General features: G+C 35.5%; 1 protein-coding gene and 1 long non-coding RNA gene across 3 annotated transcripts in view; one reads left to right on the top strand and one right to left on the bottom strand.

Moving 5' to 3' along the window:
* LOC148941106 (high affinity copper uptake protein 1-like) overlaps positions 1–23,675 on the top strand; it is a 109,963-nt gene that overhangs the window by 14,818 nt on the left and 71,470 nt on the right. The gene's annotated exons all lie outside the window — the stretch shown is intronic.
* LOC148941107 (uncharacterized) lies at positions 1,188–22,486 on the bottom strand. The gene is made up of 3 exons (XR_016143248.1): positions 21,271–22,486; positions 7,041–7,163; positions 1,188–1,671 (listed from the first exon to the last, which is right to left on the bottom strand). It is a non-coding gene; the product is annotated as an uncharacterized LOC148941107 (long non-coding RNA).

The following is a 23,675-nucleotide window of genomic DNA, read 5'->3' as shown; positions in this document are numbered from 1 at the left end:
CAGGACCCTGTTAGTAACAAAGAAAAAAAAGAAGAATAAAAAGAAAACACATTTAGGGCCATATCCAGATTTTTTTTATTTGGGGGGGGGGGGGGTACAAAATATATTTTTTTTGGGGGGGGGGGGGTACAAAAAAACTACAAAAACGCATACAAAATTGTTTATATTCATTTTTAGTACGTTTTTTACGAGTCAGACAAATATTTGGGGGGGGGGGGTCAAATGGCAATTTTTTCCTAACTAGATATGTCAACTTTTGACTAAAAATTTCTCATTTTAAAATGTTTTAATTTTGATTACTATCATGATTTTCTTTCTTATATAATTGCTCTTGTTGTAGTTTATGTTTATGCAAATAAAACAACACTGTTCAGAATATATATTGTTTCCAGGAAAGCTCTATTGACAATTGTCATTGACAGATCTCAGTAAAGTATCTAAGATACCAATAAAATACAGGTAAAATAGGTAAAATACCAATTTTACAAGGATTCATACAATTATGGTAAAATACCCAATTTTACCATGACCAATTTTACGAGTTACAAAACTACTGTTTTAGTGTTGTAACAACACTACCCAATTTTACCCCACCGTTATTTATTGTAATGCTGATTTGTACACCTTGATTATCATTGTGTTTTTTTTTTGTGTGTTGTTTTTCTTCATGTTATGCCAAATAGAAACAGACTACCAATACTTGAAACACAAATTGTTTTCAGTGAAGTGTAAATGATGCTCTGGTCTTAAGGAAGCAGATGCATCACTTTTATTTTTGGTAACTTTGTTCATTGATTCAATTTGATCATACCTTTTAGTTTGTTCATTTTAGGATTCATCTATAGTACAGTAGTATCTGCTATTTTCTAGTTTAGTGAGATAATTTTCTGTTCATTTTAAGTTTTTGTTTATTCATTTAGAGTCATATCTGTTTGTTTCAAGTGTGATTTATTATGACTTAATTTATGTACTTGAGTATATAAATTAATAATGCTTAAGTATATAAAGTATATATTTAAGTATATAAAGTATAATGTATATATTATATATGACTTAATTATTATACCTAAGAAGAAACTTTTTTTTATAATGTGCTGTTTTAACTTAATTCCAACAAATGTCATTTTACAAGTTATGGGATAGTATTTTCATGCTCTTTCACGTCCACAGTAGGCCTACTTTCATGTTCTCCAAAATCATTTCTTATTTGCTTTTTATTTCCTCAACTGAATATTTGTTACTTTACATTAAAATTTGAAAGTTTATTAAAATACAAACATGTTAAAAGAAATGTAAAATGGGTACTTGTATGATATACCCCCTACCATCTATATTCTTCATCTGATTAGAACCTTGGATTTTCCATGATTTTGGTATTTCCCATAATTTTGTTAATTAAGTACTATATGTTCATCATATTTTGATCCCAAAATTGTGGAAAATCTTAAGTTCTAATTAGATAAAGAATATTAAGTAGTGGGTATATCATACAAGTGCTGTAAAATGTTTTAAAAAATGTTCTCAAAATATATATATATGTGTAAAATTAGTCTTTCTATGCCCTTCAGATTTCTTGAGACTTCCTCCCTCATTGATTCATTGAATCTCATTGATCGCCATCCAGTTGGCAATCTCATTGATTGCCAACTGGAGCTAGTTGCTGTTTTTGTCCTGAAATTAAAAGCAGAAAAATTAACAAAAGGTAGAAATATGTTATAATTCAATGCAAAAAAAAAATAAATAAAAAAAATGCTGTTGGTATATAGCAAAAGCACAAATAGAATAGCTCTAGAATAGTTTTCAATTAAATTACTGTGGTAAGATAAGATAAGATTTTATTCATTATCAATATACATACAATAATACACTGTACTAGTCCCCCCAAAGGCTCCTTGGCCTGTAATTAGGGGATATAACCTCTGGTTCTACCTCTGGATCTACCTCTGTGTAGATTCAGAGGTAGGGATCCCATCCATTGTCTAGGTTGCAGCTTCTACCACATATTAAGGAGTATGTTTTGCTCCAAATGGGGCAATAGCCCCATGTTTTGGACTCCTTTTTGACCCACATTTATACATATCTGTCAAGCCATAAACAAAAGTAACCATGATTCTATTCTAACCGCTAAAAGGTCATAAGAATTCTAGTCAGGCAAAAAATAATCAAATCTATTGCAGTTCTACCCAGGTGCCAGATTGGGGCAGTTGAGGGGTTCAAATCCTAAAGTAAAGATTATTTCTATGCCATAGCATTCTCTAGGAGGGGTTTACTGGGCCAATCTCAGGGGTATTTATACCTTAGATGTAAAGGAAGATTTATTCTGTGATGAAGGATTGGTGACAGTACTAAAAGGATTAAAAAAATAATAATACCCCAGATGCTGATAGTGTGGTAAATGACTTTCTTAAATATGGTGGTTATGAGGTTAGAAATAAGTTGCTGAAGATTGCAGACAGGAGGTCGAAAGCTCTGAAATTAGGTTCTCTGATATGCTGAATCTGATGGTGTGATTTTTATTAATATTCTTCTATTTTTAAGGGGTGTTCCCTTCCTTTTTGGAAAATCAGGCAAATTTTATCAGGCTTGTAGTGTTTGATGTGTAACACTAAACCTAATGAAATTTATATATTTAGAATCAGCATAATAAGTTAGAATCTTTTGATATATCTATCAATATCAAAATTCCATTTTTTAGAGTTTTGGTAGCTATTGAGCCCTGTTGCTCCTTACTTAAAGCTTGGTATCACGAACTGTTTGAAACATGTAGGGTCAAAATAAATCCTGGTCGTCCCGGAATCGAGTGGAAGGGGGTTACAAGGAAGGATTTGAGGAAAATTGGAACTTCTTGGGGGGTTGTAAAGAGTGAGGCTTTGAATAGATTGTAATGGAGAAGGAGAGTGCATATCTGTACTGGCCTCAGGCGGTTTGGTGCTGCAGTAAGTTATTAGTAATAGTAGTAGGATTTCTAAAAGTAAGACTTTGTTTAAATACACAAACTTATGGCTTCGTGAGATATGCAAAAAAAACTAAAAAATAAATAATAATAACTAAAAGCATATAAAAATAAATAACCAAATAAAAATAAATAATTAACTAAAAAAATAAATAATAAATAAAAGTAAATGACTAAAACTAAAAAAAAACTATTAAATTTTGATCTACTGTTTAATATATAATGAAATTCTTTCCTTGAAGACTCAACAATTTTGGATTGTTAACCTTGTAGAAGAGAAAGGGTTTAAAATATATAAAGCTCCAATGACACTCTCGTTTTTAGAGGACTTAGGGGTGTTAGTACTCCTGTTTGTCATAAATTTTCTTTATTTTAAGCTTGACTTGATTATTAATTATAATTTTTGTTCATTTATTGTTTTTTTTTTATTTGTTAATTTTAATTTCTGATTGTTTGAATTATTATTTGACTTTATTTCTAATCGCCTTTGGTTTAATGTAGCTCTTTATTTTTCTTTGAAAAGCTTCTTTTGGGAAAAATTTTTTGTTTTAAATTAATTTTAACTAGACATGGTTGTTTTGACTGGTTTATGAAATGGGTATTTGTAAAGTCTTGTTTAGTTTTTCTGCTTGGATTTTAAAAATCAAGATTATGGCTTGCTATTTTTATTTTTGACAAAATTTTGCAATAAATACTAATAACAGCTGTACTATATAACTTTGAAAGGGTGGGTAGAGGGTATATTACTGAAATAAAGGCGTTCCCCTAAATGAAAATTTAAAATCTACTTGATCCCCCACTTAATATTCCCTGAAAGTTTCAGCTGGGTCCCATAAGCTGTATATTTATACCCTTAGCTGTGCCTGAGATATTGCTGGTACGCTCTTTTGACAACCGGGAAGCACATATTGTTATTTGATTCAGTTCAACATCCCCTGGAAGTTTCAACTTAATCCCCTTTACTGCTTGTGAAATACTATTGATACATCATTTTGTCAATCTAAATGCACATGATGTCTTCTGATCTAGTTTAACTTGCCCTGAAAGTTTTAACTTAATATGCTGGGCTGTTCCCGGGATGTTGCAGCTAAGCCGTTTTGACAACATGTATGCATATAGTGTTTTTTAATTTAGTTCAACATCCATCAACATTCCCTGAAAGTTTCAACTAAAACGCCCTTAACTGTTCCTTAAAAATTGAAGGTACGCCCTTGTGACAAACTGAATGCACATAGAGTCTTTTGGTTTTGTTCAACATTCCCTGAAAGTTTCAATTTGAAACCTTTAGTCATTCATTAGATATTGTAGATCCGCCCTTTTGACAACCTGGAAGCGCACAATGTCTTTGTTATAGTTCAGCATCCCCTTGAAGTTTCAAATTTATGCCCTTAGCCATCCCTTAGATATTGAAGACATACCTTTTTGACTAGCTGGATTCACATGCTTCGTTTCGACATAGTTCAACATCCCCCTCAACACACCCTGGAAGATTCATCTTAATGCTCTTAGCTGTTCGTGAGATACAGGAGGTATGCCCTTTTGACGACTGGGATGCCTGGAGTGCCTTTTGATTTAGTTCACTATCGCCTCAATATTCCTTGAAACTTTCGTCTTAATACACTTAGTGTTCCTAAAATATGATCGATATGTTCTTTTTAACAATATGGGTGCACGTAGTGTCTGTTGATTTAGTTCAGTACTCCCTCAACATGATTTATAAGTTTCAACTTACTACATTTAGCCCTTCCTGAGATGTTGTAAATACTCTCTGTTGACAACCTGGATGCATGTAGTGTCATAATTTATTTCTCAACATGCCTTGATAGCTTAAACTTAATGCCTCTATCCATTCCTGAGATATTGCAGATACGCCCCTTTGAAATCCTGAATGCATACAGTGTCTTTTAATGTATTTCAACATTAGTATTTTTTTACATGACCATACTGCATTTTCTATGACGAAATCAAAAAGAGTTCCAAATAGGGATAAGTCCTTTTATTAGACAGTGAAACTAAAATATAAACAAAGACTCTAAATATTTTGATGCCACTGTCAGTCATCATCATCAGTAGAGTTACTATATCAAAATTAAAACAAACTGTATTTATACTAAACAAAATAATCACTTCAGGGTCAAAGCAAGCTACCGGTTCATTGACTTAAAAAGTTCACTAACTGTTCTTGAATTCTGTAATACTGAGTTGAACATTCTTCTAATTAAAAATGAAATAATGCTGTTTAAAATGAAATTCAGCATTATTTCATTTTTAATTAGAAGAATGTTCAACGCAGTATTACAGAATTCAAGAACAGTTAGTGAACTTTCTAAGTCAATGGACCAGTAACCTGACTTGACCTACAATTTTGAAGAAAATTGTACCACCTTCATTCAATGCAGTGTTATAAAACTCAAGAACAGTGAACTTTTTAAGTCAATGAACCGGTAACTTGCTTTGGCCCTGAAGTGATTATTTTGTTTAGTATAAATACAGTTTTTTTTTAATTTTGATATGTTAGTAACTCTACTGATGATGATGACCATATGTGTCATCAAAATATTTAGTCATTGTTTATATTTTTGTTTCACTGTCTAATAAAAGGACCTATCCCTATTTGGAACTCTTATTGATTTTGTATTTCAACATCTCTCTCAACATGCCCTGGGAGTTTCAATGTAATCAATGTGCATCTATTTTTTTCAACATGGATGCACATAGTGTCTTTTGATTTAACGTCCCCTTCAAAATGCCCTGAAAGTTTCAACTTAATACCCTTAACCGTTCCTGAGATATTGCAGATGCTCCCTTTGCACCACTCCAATCAATATAGTGTATTTTGGTTTAGTTTAACACCCCCCTCAATATTACCTGAAAGTGTTAACTAATTTCCTCTGGTAGTTCCTGATATATTGCAGATATGCCTTTTTTAACAACCTGGATGCACACCCTGTCTTCATTTTAGTCCGACATTTCCTAAAATTTTCAACTTGATCCCTTAGCCGTCCTTGAGATATTTATGGTACATATTTGACAATCTGGATGCATATAGTGTTTTTTGGTTTACTCCCACATTCCCCTAAACATTCTCTAAAAGTTTCAACTAAATACCCTTACCTGTCCTGAGATATTTCAGATACGCGTTTTTTGACAACCTAGATGCATGTAGGGTCTTTCGATTTAGTTTAATGGGGCCTTAAATTTAACTTATTACCCTTAACTGTTCCTGAAATATTGCAGACACACCCTTTAAACAGTATCGATGCACATAGTGTCAGTTGATTTAATTCAGCCCCCTTAACATGCCCTGAAATTTTCATTTAAATACCCTTAGTAGTTTCTGAGAGTTTGCAAATACACCAACCTAGATGAACTTTGTGTCTTTTGATTTAATTCAACATCCCCTTAACATCATGCTGAGAAAGTCTCATAGGCTATTCCTGATATATTGTAGGTCCGATCTTTTATCTACCTGGATGTACATATTGTCTTATGGTTTTGATCAACATCCCCTTACTATTGCCTGAAATTTTTAACTATTTTCTGTTAGCCATTCCTGAGATATTGCAAATACTCCCTGTTGACAACCTGGATGCACGTAATGTCTTTTGATTTATGCCAACTTCCCCCTAACGTGCCCTAATAGTTTCAGCTTAACAAATTTTGCGCATATTGTCACTTGATTGTGTTCGACATCCTCTTCGACATTTCCTGTGGTTTCACCTTAATATCCTTAGCCTTTTCGGATCTACCCAAGATCAATTATCCCCCCCCCCCCGCCTTCATGAAAAAATCTAATATGTAAAAATTGAACAGTTTGCCTAATTTACTGCTTTTGTCCCAGTGCCTGCTGGGGTCATTTCATCACAGGAAACCTTTTTATTTCAAATCGTGTGACCCACCTCCAAAGTTTCCGCTACAATTTCTTCCGCGAGAAGTGATTTGGAGAAAAAAAAAATATCTTGAAGGGTGTGTTTAGGGGATTTTGGGACAGCAGAACTTTAAATTTCCAATTGAGTGTGCCCCGTCCAAAGTTTATACGACAACTTCTTCCATGCAAAGTGGTCTGGGGAAAGAAAAAAAATATTACCTTGGAGGCATATCACTCTTTACTTAGGCTTCACTGTTGTGCTGCCTATGACAAACGGTCTTTACTTGCCTTCTTGCAAAAACTTGTCAAAAATCTGTTTTTCAGTATTGTAAAAGTTGGCATCTGAAAAAAGAAGGAATTCAAAAATAATTTCATGCTACTTAACAGACATCTCCACTAGACAATCAGATCTAGAACTTTTTTTTCAAGTCCAATATGAGCATTATTTTTAATCAATATTACACTTTCTTCCAAAAGTGTAACTCTTGAAAACAAGAGGCTTGACCATGAAAACACTGACTTAGCCATCTTTTCTTCTTTCTGTTTTTATTATTATTATTATTATTAAAAGATGTAGTCTCCGACAACCAACATAGTTACTGTTTTCTGTGAGTATTGCTGCAATTATCGGCATACTAAAAAAACTTGGTGCTGTCATCTTTTTTTTTGTAATTAATTAAAAAAACTTTTTCCACAAAATAATTTTTTTAAAGAAAAGTAAAGAACTCCATTAAAAAAATATTCCAAAAATGATATAGAATTATCTATCAACCTTAAAACTAATGCACATCGTAACCACGGGATATTAAACACATAGAGAAATTATGACTTTTAACTATTTTAGACTTAGAACAAGCAGAAATCATCGCGCGTATAGCGCCAAACCTGAGTATTATCCCAAGCCGAAAATAAAATTTGGACTTTACTGAGAAAATATAAATGTTTTTACTTTAATAACTTTAATAATCAAATAATATTAACATTTTGATTACTAAATATCAGTATATGTATATTAAACTGACAATGCTCATTCATTTGTATTTTTTTCAGTAAACTGCAAATTATGTTCTGGCCTTGGGAAGGCATAGAGGTTTTGAGCCCAACTTATGCTAATTTCTGCTCGTTTTGATTTTGACTCGGTTATTTATTGTAATTTCTGTTCGTTTTGGGTTTTATTTGTTTATCTATTCTGGTTTGTGGAAGTGTTATGTTTCGTAGAATATTTGATTTTAATTGTTCTCTTTTTTGTTAATTGGAGTTTATTAATTTTTCTTGAAAAACTTATTTTGTGGAAAAAGTTTTTTTAATTAATTTCTGTTCGGTTTATATTGACATAGTCTTTTCAGGGAAAAAGAAAATAAAACTTTAAATCTTTTCGTTTCTTTAAGAATTTATAGTTTGGCCTACTATTTATATACTGGAGAAAAATTTTCAGCCATTTGTAACAACTAACACCCTTTTAAAAATCTGGACACAAATAGTAGTGTTTAATTTAGTTTCATACCTCCTCTAGTTGACCTGAAATGGAAAACTTGATACCATTTGCAAAAAAATCTGTTTACTTTCTTTGATAGCTTGGATACACTTACGCTATTTTGATAAATTTTAAGAGCAGAAGTAGCCCCGAAAGTTTGAACATAATACCCTCAGTCGTTCTTGGGATACTGCTGAGATGCCTTATTGGTAATTAGCTTAAGACAGTGCATTTTGATTTAATCTTATGGCAATATTTAGTTTTTAAACATAATGGCAATTGGGAGGGTGGGGGTGGGAGGAATATTAGTTTCCCTCCAATCACTTTCGACTATTAAAAAAGGCATCGTCCCTTTCTATTTTCAATCAGATGAGCCCTTTTCGAAGTTCCTGCGACAACTCCTTCAATACAAAGTGCCCTGGTCTAAACAACAACAACAAAATTATACATTATACCCACATCGATCTTTACTATAAAAATGTCAAGCCTTCCAATCAATTTTGACTATTAAAAAGGGCACTAGGCCTTTCGATTTCCAATCAAATGAGCCCTTTTTGAGTTTCTACGACAACACTGTATATAAACACCTTATATGCCCCCCAGGGCATAAATTACAACCCTTACCCTAAGGGCTGTGAGGGTGTTTGTCAGCCTCTAATACCTAATTTCCAGAACTGTCAACTACGTTAAACAAAATGGCTATCTCAAAATTTTGATTGGAAGTGTCTGGGAAAATGGTGGGCGTGAGAGGAGCATTAGTTGCTCTCCAATCACTTTCAACTATTAAAAAAGGCACTAGCCCTTTCAATTTCCAATCAAATGAGCCCTTTTGAAGTTTCTAGGACAACGCTTTATATGCCCCCAGGGCATAACTTACAACCCTTGCCCTGAGGGCTGGGGGGGATGTCATCCTCAAAGACCTAATTTCCAGAAATTTCTGGAACGTTGAACAAAATTGCTATCTGAAAATTTTGATTGGATGTGTTTGAGGGAATGGTGGGCGTGAGAGAGGGGTTAGTTACCCTCCAATCACTTGCAACTATTAAAAAAAGCACTAGCCCTCTCAATTTCCAGTTGAATGAGCCCCTTTTGGAGTTTTTACAACAACTCTATTTATAAGAACCTTATATGCCCCCAGGGCATAAATTACAACCCATACCCTAAGGGCTGTGAGGGTGTTTGTCAGCCTCTAATATCTAATTTCCAGAACTTTCAACTACCTGAAACAAAATGACTATCTCAAAATTTTGATTGGGAGTGTCTGGGAAAATGGTGGGCGTGAGAGGAGCGTTAGTTGCTCTCCAATCACTTTCAACTATTAAAAAAGGCACTAGCCCTCTCAATTTCCAGTTGAATGAGCCCCTTTTGAAGTTTTTACGACAACTCTATCTAAAAGAACTCTATATGCCCCCAGGGCATAACTTACAACTTTTGCCCAGGGGGCTTTGGGGGGTGTGTTATCTTTAAATACATAATTTCCAGAACTTTCGACTATGTTGAGCGAAATTCCTCTCTATAAACTTTTATTACGTGTGTTTGGGGAAATGGTGGGCATGAAAGGGGGGTCAGTTTCTCTCTCCTCACTTTCGACTATTAAAAGGGTACTAGCCATTTCCATTTCCAATTGAATGAGCCCTTTTTGAAGTTTCTACAACATCGCTTTCTATAAAAAATCTTATATGCCCCCAGGGCATAACTTACGACCCTTGCCCTGAGGGCTGTGGGGGGAGGGGTTGTCATCCTTAAAGACCTAATTTCCAAATTTTTCAACTACGTTGAATAAAACGGATATCTAAAATTTTTGATTGGATATGTTTAGGGAAAAGGTGGGCGTGAGAGGGGGGTTAGTTGCCCTCAAATCACTTTCGAGACTGTTAAAAAGGGCACTAGCCCTTTGAATTTCCAATCGAATGAGCCCTTTTTCAGATTTTTACGACAAAGATTTCAATAAAAGCATATATGCCCCCAGGGAATAACTTATAACCCTTGCCCTGAAGACTGTGGGGGGAGTGTTCTAATCAAAGGTATAATTTCCTGAGATTTAAACTAGGTGGAATAAAATAGCTATATCAAAATTTTGATTGGATGTTTTTGGGGAAATGGTGGGCGTGGAAGGGGTGTTAGTTACCTTCTAATCACTTTTGACTATTAAAAAGGGCACTAGCCATTTCAATTTCCAATCGAGTGAGCCGTCTTTGAAGTTTCTACAACAACGCGTTCTATAAAAACTTTATATGCCTCAAGAGAATAAATAATTACCATGACCTTGAGGGCTGTGGGGGGTTGTCATCCTCACGGACCCAGTTTCAAGAGATTTCAACCACATTTAAAAAACGGTTATCTTGATATATTGATTGGATATGTTCGAGGAAAAGGTGGGCGTGAGAGGAGGGTTAGTTGTCCTCCAATCACTTTCAACTATTAAATAGGGCACTATCCCTTTGAATTTCCAATCAAAAGAGCCCTTTTTGACGTTTCTACGACACCGCTTTCTATAAAAACCTTATATGCCCCCAGGGCAAAACTTACAACCCTTGCCCTGAGGGCTGTGGGAGAGTTTCCTCCTCAAAATCATAATTTCTATCTGGAAAGCAACTACGCTGAACAAAGTTGCTATCTAAAAATTTTGATTGGATGTGTTTAGGGAAAAGCTGGGCGTGAGAGGGGGGTTAGTTGCCCTCCAATCACTTTCGACTATTAAAAGGGCACAAGCCCTCCGATTTCTGATTAAATGGCCTTTTTCCAAATCTTTGCGCCAAATTCTTGTACGCAAAGCGCCCTGGTGTGAGACCAAGAAAAAAAAATAATACATCGTTCTCCACTTAGGCAGCGCTATTGCGCTGCCTATGAAAGACAAAAATGAAGGTTTTTTTTTATTATTAAGAGATATAGTCTCCGAGAACCAACATAGTTACTGTTTTCTGTGAGTGTTTATGCTGCAATTAGTGGCATACTAAAAAAAAAACTAAGTGCTGCCATCTTTTTTTTTGTGAAAGACAAAGCTTAATCATGAGAATTATTCTCCGCATCTGCCGATAAAAAAAAACAAGTTTTATGAATGAAATGAAATGTTTTTCAGCTACCTGTAATTCACCCCTATTCAATGAATTTGACGCCCTCCTCCCCCACATAATGGGATTTATACGTATTGCCTTACATAGGTGCAATCAAATAATAAAACATATATATTTTTTTAATTATTATTTTGATTTTTGATTCATCTATGCGGAACAAATTGATGGTATAATAAGCTAACATGTTCTTATAAAAATAAAATTATTTTGTAATGTTTTCGCTTTTTATTCTCTACGCAAAGCAAATTTAAGCTAAAATAAAGTGTTCCATTTTGCAAAAGGAAAATAAATGGGGGACTGCTGCTAAAAGAAAAACAAAACGAATCAGAAGACTCGTCAACAGAGTTATTACCCGGTGAAAAAAAAAATCACTAGATTTCAGTGATGTTTTGGTTGATTTTTTTCAGTAATCTAGTGATATATGAGCTGATTTAGTGAATTTTCGTTTGGGCAATATAAAACTCACTAGAAATAGTGATAAATCATTGGAGGGTGGCAACCCTGCTCGTCAAAGATGGACCCGTTTTTCATATCCAAATACAGATTATTCTAATGTGATTTCCCAAATCGTTAAAGTCTATAATAAATTATGTTCACGCTTTCTGCAGGCGCACCATTTGGGGGAGGGCCGGTAGAGCCCTGCCTTAAGATTTACAAACGAAAAATTTGTATTGATAGGTAGGGAGCTTCAGATACGGTCCTACAATATCTCTAGGTTCGCAGGATATGGCGCTATGATTCTTACAATATTTCAAATAAATGTTCGTTTATTTAGTTTGTAAGTCATATCAAGAAAATGTTTTTTCTTGATTTTAGCGTCACAATAATGTTTTAGAAGCAGAAAATTAAAGTGGCAAAGAATTGGTATGAGGAGCTTGTATCAACAGTAATTTGCTTTGAATTGTTCTCTACTTATGGCATGTCTTTGTATCTTTACTAGATTATGTTACAGATATAAAAACTCTTTTTTAAATATCCATCTTTTCTAGTTTTTAAAAATTATGCCTTAAATCTTAACTCTGATTGATGAATCACAAATTGTATACTTGAAGGTTAAGCATTGTTCAACTCAAGAAATTAAGAAAGGCATTCAGAACTGGCACAGTAGTCGGACATAATTACGATTTTATGGACAAATGTGATAAAAATGTGGCCCGGGGGCTACTAATTAAATCTGTAGGATCCCGTGTGGATGGAAACCACTGTTTTCATAGTTGTTGTTTTGTTGTGTGTGTTTTTTTTTTGGTGTGGGTAGTTTTTTTTTTTTTTTTTGCGATCAACGGTTTATAGTTTGACAACAAAAAGAGATGGAAATTCGGAAAATATTCTCAATTTGAGGATCATAAACATCATCTGAATTTTACAAAATTTCTGGCAGTTTTTCCAGAAAATACAAAACAGAAGTGATTTTCTTTTTTCATTCTGCTAAATAGTCGAAAGGCTGTCTCAGCTCCAAAAGTATACTTCTTAAGGGTCATCTAGGGTTGGATTCTTGTAGAACATAGGGTTATCTCTTCATGAAATTAGATCGAAAATTTTGTAGAGCTTTAGATTTCTTGAAAGTAATTCTAGAATAGACAATGAAAAATCTAAAATTCAAAATTTGTTTGTTTCTGAATGAAATTTCGATAAAACTTTGGGAAATTTCTTAAGCATATAAATCTTTGGGCAAGAAGTAGATTGGAAAAATCTGCTGCAATCTGAATTGTAGGGGGAGGGGGGAATTTTGTCGTTTACATACATAATAGAAGGATTTTTCAAATCTTAACCCGAATTTGAAACGAAGTTAGAACTGTTGTACAAATATGTGTTTTGGGATATCAGGTCGATGGGTTGATGGGTAGATCTGGTCTGGGCATGGTTTTATTTCTGTGGGGGACGGGGTTCTTAAATTTCTGTCATCAGAGCATCTACAAAAAGTGATTGCCGGATCTTGACCATACTTAGAGAGAATTAAGAGCTAATGCTTAGCTATGCGTTTTGGGGGTCAGAACCCAATCCAACCTATGATGGAGAAAGAAAAAGGGAGGGAATAATTTCGTGTCAGTATAAGAACAGTTGTTGGATATCAACCAAACTAATGAAAGTATGAGTAAATTTCTTAGTTGTGGTCTGGGGGTTATGACTGTTTATTGGTTATGACTATAACCTATCACGATCAGTGTGGTTTCCTAAATTCTTGTCACTAGGCCATTTACCAGAAAGGTTTGCTTTATATCAACAAAAGTTGCTGAAATTGCAGATATTACTGTCCTAGTTAAACTATCTGAGGATCCGAACGTTATCTAACCTTCATTGGGGAGGGAAAGAGAAGGGTAAAGGAAAAGAGGGGAGGGAAAAGAGAAGGATCGTCTCAACAGCTAGCAGAATCGGGCATTAGACCTCGACTCCAAATTGCTTGAACGCCTGAGTAGCTGACTTGGTTGTGCCTTTTGGGATTTAGTGCCCTATTCGACTTCTACGAAAGGAGGGTGTTCTTGAATCCTTGTTATTGCGAAATTATCCTGAAAGTCCGGCTGGAACGGATTATCAGGTCTTAAAGGAACTTAATGGGAAGTAAGAATAAGTGTCCTAGTTCTTGATGTTTAGAGTTTATGCCCGATCCAGCCTATGTGGGAAAGGGGGTCCCTTAATTTTTGGCTACGGGACATTTACCAGAATGAAATATCAGGGGGTACTTGGTGGAAAGTAAGATCTAATATCTTAGCTGCAACTTTTTGGGAACTTGAACGGACCTCTATGGGGAAAGGAAAGTGAAGTCCCCTTTTCACGTCATCAAAACAATGACCAGGAGATCTCAACCAAACTTAGTCAAAATTAGTATTCTGGTAGTCAAGGCATCTTTCTGATGGGATTGTACGATCTGAACTGACCTCTCTTGGGAGTGAGAACTAGCATCCTAACTGTGCCTTTTTGGAGTCAACGTTCCATTCAAGTATCTGGGACAGATAGGGGAAGTTGGCCCTCTAAATTGTTTTCCTCAACGTTGTATCCCCAGTAAACTTGAAAAGAAGTATGATTATGGACTATAGTTCTGCATTTTGATGTCTAGACGCAGTTTAAAAGTATTCTAGTTTACATAGTATTAAGCTATCAGTGTTTTTGTCTAATATGAAAAACTATCAAATAAAGAAGTTTTGTTCTGTCTTTGGGGCTACATTACACTTCTCGCGTAACCGAATTCAAACGAAAGTCAGCATTAATTGCATCTTTTCTAGCTGAAAATATTTGCTTAAGATTTTCTTGGAAATTGACTTGGAAACAGTTTTCTGTTTGCTCAAATGAATTGCAACTCTTTAGAATCATACGATAAAATTCAGGAGAATTTTAACCTTTGCATAGTAGAGAATTTTTTTTTTTTAAATAAAGGAATCTTTTATAATAAAAATTTAGCTTTCTATTAAATTTGGTGACTTATAAATAATACTGTCAGTGAAAAATTGTACATAATTAGATTTCCAGTTGAGTTTTCCCTAACTTATTTTCTATATTTTTAGATACTGCATATATGAAGATATCTAACTTATTTAATTTTTAAATACAAAATACCGTCTAGCAAAATTTGTTTCGTTTCTATTTTATTCTGCTAAAAATAGAATAAATTTTCAAATCTTAATATATATATATATATATATATATATATATATATATATATATATATATATATATATATATATATATATATGTATATATACATATATGTTTGTTTGCATTGATTGTTTTTTAATTTCTGTTCGTTTTAACTTTCATTTATACTTCAATAGCAAAATATTTTTTTTTTCGTTTTAAGCTTATTTGCATATTCAATCTAAGTATTACTCGCTTTAAGATCTATTTATTCATTTATGTTATTACTTGTTGTATGTTTTTGCTACGATTGTTTATTAATTTCTGTTCGTTTTGGGTTTCATTTATTCTTTAATAGTAATATATGGTTATTTTGGGTTTGAATTTTAACAGCTATTTGTATTTGTTGATCTTAAGCTTTAAACAGCCTTTACTTTTCTTTGAAAAACTCATTTTTCGGAAAGTTTTTTTTTTAATTAATTTTTGTTCGTTTTTGATTGCAAAATGTTTCAAATTAAAAAAATTCCTTATTTCAAAATCAAACTTTTTTTTTGAAAAAATCAAACGTTCATCAAAGTATCAAAATTGGTATCAAAGTAACAATATCAAAGTGAAAAAATGGGTTTGTGTCAAAACCCAACCAAATATTTATCGGATGGGTTTGAGGAAAAAGGGCGTGGGGGGGGGGACTAGATTAAGCTTTGGTCTCTTTTGACTCCTTTAAACTGAACTACAACCATTTCAATTTTAAATCAAAAGAGCACTTTCTAAAGTTTATACAAGTATTTTTTCCATAAGAACCATATATATCCCCAGAGTTTAACTTACAACGCCTGTCCCTGGGCTCTGGGGGGTTGCTTTCGACCCCGGAGTTTTGATATCTGATGTTCGAACTATTTTGAGAAAATGGTCACCTAAATTTTTATCGGATGGGTTTATCCATCCGACAAACCCAAAGTCGTGGGGGGCGGGAGGGGCTAGTTGCCCTCCGATCTTTTTTTACTCTCAGAAAATGAACTAGAACTTTTAATTTCCACTCGAGAACCCTCTCTGAAGTTTATACGAGCATCCTCTTCATAAGAACCATATACGGCCCAGGACATAGCTTACAATGCCTGCCCCCCGGGCCCTGAGGGGTTGTGTTGACACCGGAGTTTTTGTTATCTGACCTTTGAACTATTTAAAAAAAAATGACTGTCTCAAAATTTGTATATCGGATGGGTTTGGGGAAAAAGGGGTGGCCGGCTAGGAGCCCTCCGATCTCTTTTGACTCTTAGAAATTGAACTATAACTTTCAATTTCCATTCAAACAGCTCTCTATGAAGTTTATACGAGCATCCCTTCCATAAGAACCATATATGCCCCTAGGGCATAAATTACAACAACTGACCCCGGGCCCTGAGTGGTTGTGTCGACACCGGAGTTTTTTCTTATCTGACCTTTGAATTATTTGTAACAAAAATTTTTTCGGATGCGTTTGGGGGATAAGGGTTATAGGGGGGGGGGGGATAGTTGACCTCGGATCTCTTTTGACTCTTAAAAACTGAACTAGAACTTTCAATTTCCAATCAAATGAACCCTCTATGACGTTAATACGAGCATCCTTTTTATAAGAACCATATATGCCCCCAGGACAATACTTACAACGCCTCCCCCCGGGCCCTGGGGGGTTGTGTTGAGACCGGAATTTTGTTATCTAATTTTTGAACGATTTTTAAAAAAAACTGGCTATCTCAAAATTTGAAGCGGATGGGTTTTGGGGATAAAAGGGTGTGGGGGGGGGGGGCTAGTTGCCCTTAAATCTCTTGACTCTTAAAAAGTGAACTTGAACTTTCAATTTCCAATAAACTGAGCCCTCTTTGAAGTTTATACGAGCATCCCTTCCATAAGAACCATATACGCCCCCGGTCGTAACTTATAACGCCTGCCCCGGGCCCTGGGGGGTTGTGTCGACACCTGAGTTTTTTTATCTGACTTTTGAACAACTTTAAACTTAATGGCTATCTCAAAATTTGTATCGGATGCATTCGGGAAAAATCTCTTTTGAGTCTCAAAAACTGAACTAGAACTTTCAATTTCCAATCAAATGAGCCTTCTCTGAAGTTTTTACGATCATCCCTTCCATAAGAAATATATATTCCCCCACAGGCATAAATTACAACGCCTGCCCTCGGGCCCTGGGAGGATTTTTCGACCCCCGAGTTTTCGTTATATGGTCTTTGAACTATTTAAAAAAAATGGCTATCTCAAAGTTCTTACCAGATGGGTTTGAGAAAAAAGGGCGTGGAGGGGGGGGGGCTAGATGCCCTCCAATCTCTTTTGACTCTTAAGAAGTGAAATAGAACTTTCAATTTCCAATCAAATGAGCCCTCTTTGAAGTTTATACGAGCATCCCTTCCATAAGAACCATATATGCCCCCAGGGCATAACTTAAAATGCCTGCCCCCGGGCCCTGGGGGGGGGTGTCGACACCGGAATTTTGTTCTATGATCTTTGAACTATTTTTAACAAAATAGCTATCTCAAAATTTTTGTCGGATGCATTTGTGAAAAAAGGGCGCAGGGGGGGGGGGGGGCTGGTTACACTCCGATATCTTTTGACGCTTAAAAAGTGAAATAGAACTTTCAATTTCAATTCAAATGAGCCCCCTCTGATGTTGATACTAGCATTCCTTCTATAAGAATCATATATGCCCCCAGGGCATAACTTATAACCCTTGCCCTGAAGACTATGGGGGTAGTGTCCTGCTCAAAGATATAATTTTCAGAACTTTCAACTACGTTGAACAAAATGGCTATCTCAAAATTTTGATTGGATGTGTTTGGGGAAATGGTGGGCGTGGGTGTCAGTTGGCTTCCAATCACTTTTGACTATTAAAAAGGGCACTAGCCATTTAAATTTCCGATCGAATGAGTCCTTTTTGAAATTTCTACGACAACTCTTTCTATAAAAACCTTATATACTCCGAGGGCATAACTTACAATCCTTGCCCTGAGGGCTGTGGGGGGTTGTCATCTTCACAGACCTAATTTCAAGAATTTTCAACTAGGTTGGACAAAATGGCTATCTCAATATTTTGATTAGATGTGTTTGGGGATAAAATGGGCATGAGGGAGGGGTTAGTTGCCCTCCAATCACTTCCAACTATTAAAAGGGCACCAGCACGTTGAATTTCCAATCGAATGAGCCCTTTTTGAAGTTTCTACGACAAAGCTTTCTATAAAAAGCTTATATGCTCCCAGGGCATAACTTACAACCCCTGCCCTGGGGGCTGTTGGGGGAATGTCCTCCTCAAAAACATAATTTCTATCTGGAAATCAACTATGTTGAAAAAAATAGCTATCTCAAATTTTGATTGGATTTATTTGGGGAAATGGTGGGCATGGAAGGGGTGTTAGTTGCCTTCCAATCACTTTTAACACTTAAAAAGGGCACTAGAACTCTCGATTTCCATTCGAATGAGCCCCCTTTGAAATCTACACGACGACCCCTTCCATATGAAGTGCCTCTTAAAAAAAATAATAATAAATAAATAATAAATTATTGGAGCCGTATATTGGCCTTTACTATTGGCAACGCTATAGCGTTGCCTCTGATAGACTGTGAAGCAAATTTTTGTTGATTTTAAGTTTCAACTTCGCTTTTTTCTTCTTTCAGTAAAGCTTTAAAAAAAAAAATTAATGGTCGTAAAAACTGTATTCAATCCTTTTTTTTGTTGGGGGGGGGGGGTATCGTTCGTTCGGTGCCTTTTCACTAGAAAAATGGCGCTTTCGGCGTATTTTCCCTTTAATGGCGACGTAATTTCAATCTAGACATCTGGCAACACTGTCCCTCACGTGAAGTTTCAATTTCCTTTAAATCTTTTCTTATTACGTCTTCTCATCTCATTTGAGAACGTCCTCATCTTTGTGTGCCCCCCCCCCCCCCTCCCTGGTTGGCCAATGGGCACTATTTATTGCAAACTATCGTCCATAAAACGTGACCTAACCGTCCTAGTCTTTTTTTCATTCGAAAGACAGACTAGGACGCTTTCTTTCATTGAAAAGAAAGACTAGGAAATGGAGCACTAGAAAGCATTAGAGTCATGGGTGCCCATAAGCTGAATTCCAGGGGGGGGGCAAACTTCGTCTAATTGCTACTTTTAATGCTATTTAATAGAAATCTCAGAACAAAAATATAAAAATAAGGCAGCATCATTCAGCCAGGGGGGGGGGCAAGAGCCCCCCTGCCCCCCCCCCCCCATATGGGCGCCCATGATTAGAGTGGAATCAAAACGTAGTTTTGTGCAGTTATTGGTTTGATATGCGGTCAGTCAAAGAAGAACCTAAAACTGTCCTTAGCCAGTTCCTTTAGAAAACATCCAACATTTCCTCCCCAGCCTTTTGAAGCACTCAGCCACTCATGTTTCAGAGCAAATAGAAATCACATAAAAAATAACTACATTGTAAATTTGAAAGCAAAGATAGATAAAATTCGATTTGGTACTTACGTTTTATCCCGATCACACTTAAGAAATGCAGTTAGGATAATTAGAATGAAATATACCAAAATCTGATGAAAATATAATACTTTAGTAACACAATTATGGAAAATACTGCTGGAGAATTGTGGAGAGTAGGCCGCCTAGAACGCGTTACAGGCAACGCTATAGCGTTGCCTAGTGTGTACTATTAATAGTAATTTCTGATCGTTTTGAATTTGATTATAATTACCACACTCACTTTTATCACCTTTCTTATAAAGTGGCTTAATTAAGGTTTTCCTAAAATCGTTAGGTACTTCCCCTTTTTCAAAAATCATATTCATAATCTCCAATAACTTATTTCTAACCTCAGAGCCACCATATTTAAGAAACTCATTTACTACCCTATCAGCACCTGGAGCCTTATTAATTTTTAATCCTTTTAGTGCTGTCTCTAATTCCTCCTCACAAAACAAATCCTCCTTCACATCCAAGGTATAACAAACTTTTTCATTTTCCTCTATATTTTCTCCTGCAACTCTATCTCGGTTAAGTAACTCTATCAAAATGTTCGGCCCATCTCGCTTTAGCTTTTGTCTTATCGCTAGTTGCCACCCCATTCCTATCTTTAACTGGGACAAGTCCGGATTGACTACTACCTCTCAATTTGTTAACGTGCCAGTACAATATTTTACTATTATGCCGTCTAGCTGCATCTTCTAAATCCTCGGCAATTTTATCCATGGCCTCCACTTCACACCTCCTTAGTTCATATTTCAATGCTTTCTCCACTTTCTTTACATTTCTTTTGTTTTCATGTGATCTATCACTCAGATAATTCTTGTACAAGTCCTTTCTCCTTTCTATTAAACTTAAAGCTTTTTCACTAATATTCTTAGCTGCAGTCCTAGCTTTCTTCGCTAAGACACCTTCAGCAATTTCACAAATTATTTTTCTAAAAATTATTCCAACCATCTTCCACATTATCAAACTTTAAACTCTCAAATTTAATATTCAACTGTTCCTGGAATGTTTCTCTCAAATTCTCATCCTGGAGTCTACCAACATCATAAATTCCTGGGAGGTAGTTATCCTTCTGAAATTTCAGCTTTAAATTAACCCTTGACACTACTAGATGGTGATCTTTACTTTTAACATCAATAACAGCACTCCTATATACCCTAGTTTCTTGTATTGATCCTGCCAGTCTTCGATTTACTATTACATAATCAATAAGGTTTGCTGTCTTACCATCACGTGAATACCATGTTAGCTTATGAGCCATTTTATGACCAAACACCGTATTGGTTATAACTAGATTGTTATACCTACAAAATTGCAAAAGTCTGTATCCAATACTGTTTTCTTTTCCTACACCAAATTTACCTAAGCTGGGATACCATCTATCCTTATTTCTACCAACCTGGGCGTTAAAATCTCCCAGCAATAACATCATATTTCTACCTGGGACCTTGTCTATTTGCTCCTGTAACTGTAAGTAATTAAAATATACCTGCATAGCAACTTATCTCACTCAGCCTAAGCTAATTATTTCCGAATGTATACAAAGAAACCGGCTTTACTCAAATCAAGAACCTGAGTGCGGTCGGGATAACACGTTCGGAAATAGCCCTAATTACGGGGCCGAGGGGGGAAAAATGCGTCATGTGGGAGCCGAGTTTTTACCGGTGTCCTCCCAAACATTAATTGTGTATCCGCCCCTGAGTGTGTTCTATTTATCTGAAAAATCTTGTTTGAAGCAGGAAAACCAAAATGTTATATGATAGACCTAAATTTGTTTTTAGCGGCTTAATCTAGATTAAAAGTAGATTGCTATAGATATACTAAATTATAAATAAATAAAAATCTCACTTGTGCTCATTTTTGTAGGCTACGGTGTGTCGGTTCACGTATGTCTATTTTGGTGTCATGAGTAAACCATAAGCTTTCCAGGATTTCTTGAAATAGAATCTACTATTTTACATCATGTTCAGAAGTTGGATGGGCATGATTTACATCATGTCCATGTCCATCATGTCCTCAAATGGCTTGCTTTGTAGAGATTGTGTCAAAATTCTAGTGTAACGCAGAAATCAGACATGAAAAAAAGAGTGATTCCGAGTCGATTCCCCCATTCAGCGCTCCTTCCAAATATAATAGTTTCTACCGTTATAATTAAAATCATCCTCTTCTCCCCCATCCCTAATGCCTGGGTATAGCCCTAGGCTATCTAGAATTCTTTTAATATTGCTGTTTGTTTTTTAATTTGTATTGTTTGGCTCTATGATCCGGTTTTAAATGAGAAATAAGTGCAAATAATAATGCAAACCAGCACACGCGTGTATATAGCTCAGGGCTATATCCAGGTATCGAGGGGGGGGGGGGCTGCGTTGGGCTTACATGCAATTACGGTTGTAACGATGATTACACTTGGAAACGCGTAGCATGGGTGATCCAATGGTATTACTTTTCGTCTGCTACCCAGTTTGTGTACCGGAACCGTTGGAGTAGCTGCGATTTTGGTAGTTGTGATACTATTATTGATTTCCTTGTCTCTTTGAGGCAGTATTCTCCTGAAGCATATCTATAGTGAATGATTTTTTCAATGAAGGTTCTCTGCACGGCTTTTTAATTACTTTCCATTGAAAGGTCCACCTTATTTTATTGTTATATGGGTTTTACTTCCACTTTTTACCGTTCCAAAATTCTTGCCGAGATTTTCCCAGAGGCTTTCTTTTAAAAAGACTGAAGGCGTTCACTTCACTTTTTTGCCATTTCTAAAAACGTGTCTTGTCACCAGTTGACTTCAAGGAAAAACTTTATTTTCATCAAATTCCATGTTAAAAAAGTTCAATGCCTGCTCTTGCATCTTTTTTTTTTCACTCGTTCAATGGAACCTGATAGAAGACGCAGTTCGTGTCCACAAAGTACTTTGCAGAATAATTGTTTTACTAAATGACTAAACTATAGTTTGAAAATATGTATCCTCTTCAAATTCATCTATCAAATTTTTCATATTTCAACAAATCTCGTTTCTTTCAGTAACTCATCACTTTATTAAAACCATAAAGAAATCCAAAAAAATGCACTTCGTGAAGCGTTTCCTATATTTATATTTCAAAGTTTCCTAACGAATGTCGCCAAGAGCTTCCATCGGCATTCATCTTGGAACTACGGCATTCACTGACGAATGCCGAGAGATTTTCAATGACGCAGGTCGATAAAACCTGTCGTCTCGTCTGATGGAAATTTTCTCATTACTAACAAACTCTCGCTGTCGTGCCATTCACCGAACCACCTGCCAATATAAATTCTTTTTTTTTGTTCTACTATATTTATAATGGATGTCTTGTTTTATATTCGTAATGCTTCATAAATAATTATGAAGGAAAAAATCCAGCAAAGAATGAATACTAATGCCCAGAGGCACCAGTTTACGGAATAAAGAGGAATGGATTTTTTGACTTGTTCTTAATAAAAGTACAGTAAAAATTTAATCGCGGGGGGATTTTTGATCAAACAGTTCGTGGTAACGAACTGTAAGTAAGGAGCGACCCGGCTCAATGGTAACCGAAACTCTAAAAAACGGGATTTTGATACCAATAGATACATCAAAAGAATCAGATTTTAATTCTGATTTCAAATATATAAGTTTCATTAAGTTTAATCTTACCCATCAAAAGTTACGTGCCTGAGAAAATTTGGCTGATTTTCGAAAAAAGGGGGAAAGACCCCCTAACAGTTATAGAACCTTAATGAAAATCACACCATCATATTCAGCGTATCAGAGAACCCTACTGTAGCGGTTTCAAGCTCCTATCTACAAAAATGTGGAATTTTACATTTTTTGCCACAAGAAATATCACGGTTGGGTTTTTTTTTGTTTGTTTGTTTGTTTTTTTTTCTTTTGTTTTCTTTTACCACGGGTGATCGTTTAGATCCAGTGGTCCGAGAAAATCATGGGATGACTCATTGGAACGGAAATTAAAAGTTCTAGTGCCCTTTTTAAGTGACCAAAGAAAATGGAGGGCAACTAGGCCCCCTCCCACGCTCATTTTTTCCCCAGAGTCACCCGATCAAAATTTTGAGATAGCCATTTTGTTCAGCATGGTCGAAAATATGATAAAAATGTCTTTTAGGATGACTTGATCCCCCAAAGTCCCCAGGGGGAGGGCTGAAAGTTATGAACTTTACTCAATGTTAACATATAGTATTGGTTATTGGGAAGTATACAGACTTTTTCAGAGGAGATTTTTCTGGTAGGTGGGGGAAGGAGA

This window comes from Artemia sp. Qi Xiang Cuo, chromosome 18 (assembly GCF_049724085.1).
Source record: "Artemia sp. Qi Xiang Cuo chromosome 18, ASM4972408v1, whole genome shotgun sequence".
Classification (NCBI taxonomy): Eukaryota; Metazoa; Arthropoda; class Branchiopoda; order Anostraca; family Artemiidae; genus Artemia; species Artemia sp. Qi Xiang Cuo.
Note: the sequence above shows the minus strand (reverse complement) of the source record. Positions and strands in the feature narration are given on the sequence as shown.